The sequence below is a fragment of the Mizuhopecten yessoensis genome, unplaced genomic scaffold (genome assembly GCF_002113885.1).
Source record: "Mizuhopecten yessoensis strain PY_sf001 unplaced genomic scaffold, ASM211388v2 scaffold6893, whole genome shotgun sequence".
NCBI lineage: Eukaryota > Metazoa > Mollusca > Bivalvia > Pectinida > Pectinidae > Mizuhopecten > Mizuhopecten yessoensis.
Window position 1 is genome coordinate 247,146 of NW_018406777.1, and position 2,619 is coordinate 249,764.

Genomic DNA, 2,619 nt, shown 5'->3' on the forward strand with positions numbered 1-2,619 from the left:
TGGATGACTGGTTGTGTGTATCAGAGCTGTTATAGGTGATTTTCGTAGTGTATCAGAGCTGTTTGAAGTGACTGGCCTAGTATATCAGAGCTGTTTGACGTGACTAGTTTAGTATATCAGAGCTGTTTCGGGTGACTGGTTGTGTGCATCAGAGCTGTTTGCGATGACTGGTTTACTGTATCAGAGCTATTTTAGGTGACTGATTAGGTGTATTTATCAGAGCTGTTTGCGATGACTGGGATGACTGGTCAGGTGTATCAGAGCTGTTTGGGGGGACTGGTTGTGTGCATCAGAGCTGTTTTAGGTGACTGGTTGTGTGTATAATAGCTGTTTGAGGGGACTGGTTGGGTGTATCATAGCTGTTTGGGGTGATTGGTTGTGTGTATCAGAGCTGTTTGTTGTGACTGGTTGTGTGTATCAGATCTGTTTGGGTAGTGTATGAGAGCTGTTTGGGGTGACTGGGTGTGTGCATCAGAGCTGTTTGAGGTGACTGGTTGTGTGGATGAGAGCTGTTTTCGTGACTTGTTGGGTGTATCAGAGCTGGTTGAGGTGACTGGTTTAATGTATCAAAGCTTTGTGGGGAGACTGGTTGTGTGTATCATAGCTGTATGAGGTGACTGGTTGTGTGTATCATAGCTGTTTGGGGGAACTGGTTGTGTGTATCAGATCTGTTTGGGGTGACTGGTTTAGTGTATCATGATGACTGGTATAGTGTATGAGAGCTGTTTGGGGTGACTGGGTTTGTGTATGAGAGCTGTTTAGGGTGACTGGTTGTGTGTATCAGAGCTATTTGGGGTGACTGGTCAGGTGTATCAGAGCTGTTTGAGGTGACTGAGTTAGTGTATGAGAGCTGGTTTGGATGACTGGTTGTGTGTATCAGAGCTGTTATAGGTGATTTTCGTAGTGTATCAGAGCTGTTTGAAGTGACTGGCCTAGTATATCAGAGCTGTTTGACGTGACTAGTTAAGTATATAAGAGCTGTTTGAGTTGACTGGTCAGGAGTATCAGAGCTGTTTGCGATGACTGGTATAGTATATGAGAGCTGTTTGGGGTGACTGGGTGTGTGCATCAGAGCTGTTTGAGGTGACTGGTTTAGTGTATCAGATCTGCTTGAGGTGAATGGGTTAGTGTATCAGAGATGTTTTAGGTGACTGGTTTAGTGTATCAGAGCTGTTTTAGGTGACTGATTAAATGTATCTATCAGAGCTGTTTGCGATGACTGGGATGACTGGTCAGGTGTATCAGAGCTATTTTAGGTGAATGGGTTAGTGTATCAGAGATGTTTGAGGTGATGGATAAAGTGTATCAGAGCTGTTTGAGGTAAATGATTAAGTTTTAGTGGATACATATTTGCGATTACTGTTTAAGTGTATCAGAGCTTTTTGCGATGACTGGTTTGGTGTATGAGAGCTGTTTGCAATGACCGGTTTACTGTATCAGAGCTATTTTAGGTGACTGATTAGGTGTATTTATCAGAGCTGTTTGCGATGACTGCTTAGTGTATCAGAGCTGGGTTTTATTGTGAATGGTTTAGTGTATCAGAGCTGTTTGGGGAGACTGGTTGTGTGTATCATAGCTGTTTGACGTGACTAGTTTAGGATATCAGAGCTGTTTCCGGTGACTGGTTGTGTGCATCAGAGCTGTTTTAGGTGACTGGTTGTGTGTATAATAGCTGTTTGGGGTGACTGGTTGTGTATATCAGAGCTGCTTGCGATGACTGGTTTAGTGTATGAGAGCTGTTTGCGATGACTAGTTGTGTATCAGAGCTGTTTGCGATGACTGGTATAGTATATGAGAGCTGTTTGGGGTGACTGGTTTTGTGTATGAGAGCTGTTTAGGGTGACTGGTTGTGTGTATCAGAGCCGTTTGGCGTGACTGGTCGTGTGTATGAGAGCTGTTTGCGATGACTAGTTGTGTATCAGAGCTGTTTGCGATGACTGGGATGACTGGTCAGGTGTATCAGAGCTATTTTAGGTGAATGGGTTAGTGTATCAGAGATGTTTTAGGTGACTGGTTTCGTGTATCAGAGCTGTTTTAGGTGACTGGGATAGTGTATCAGAGATGTTTGAGGTGACTGATGGTTGTGTATATCAGAGCTGCTTGCGATGACTGGTTTAGTGTATGAGAGCTTTTTGGTTGTGTGTATCAGAGCTGTTTGCGATGACTGGTATAGTATATGAGAGCTGTTTGGGGTGACTGGGTGTGTGCATCAGAGCTGTTTGAGGTGACTGGTTGTGTGTATAATAGCTGTTTGAGGTGACTGGTTGTGTGTATGAGAGCTGTTTTCGTGACTTGTTGTGTGTATCAGAGCTGTTTGAGGTGACTGGTTTAATGTATCAAAGCTTTGTGGGGTGACTGGTTGTGTGTATCAGAGCTGTTCGAGGTGACTGGTTTTGTGTATCAGAGCTGTTTGGGGTGACTGGTTGTGTGTATCATAGCTGTTTGGGGTAACTGGTTGTGTGTATCAGATCTGTTTGGGGTGACTGGTTTAGTGTATCATAGCTGTTTGAGGTGACTTGGTTAGTGTATCAGAGATGTTTGAGGTGACTGATTAAGTGTATCGGAGCTGTTTGAGATGACTGGTTTAGTGTATGAGAGCTTTTTGGGGTGACTGGTTGT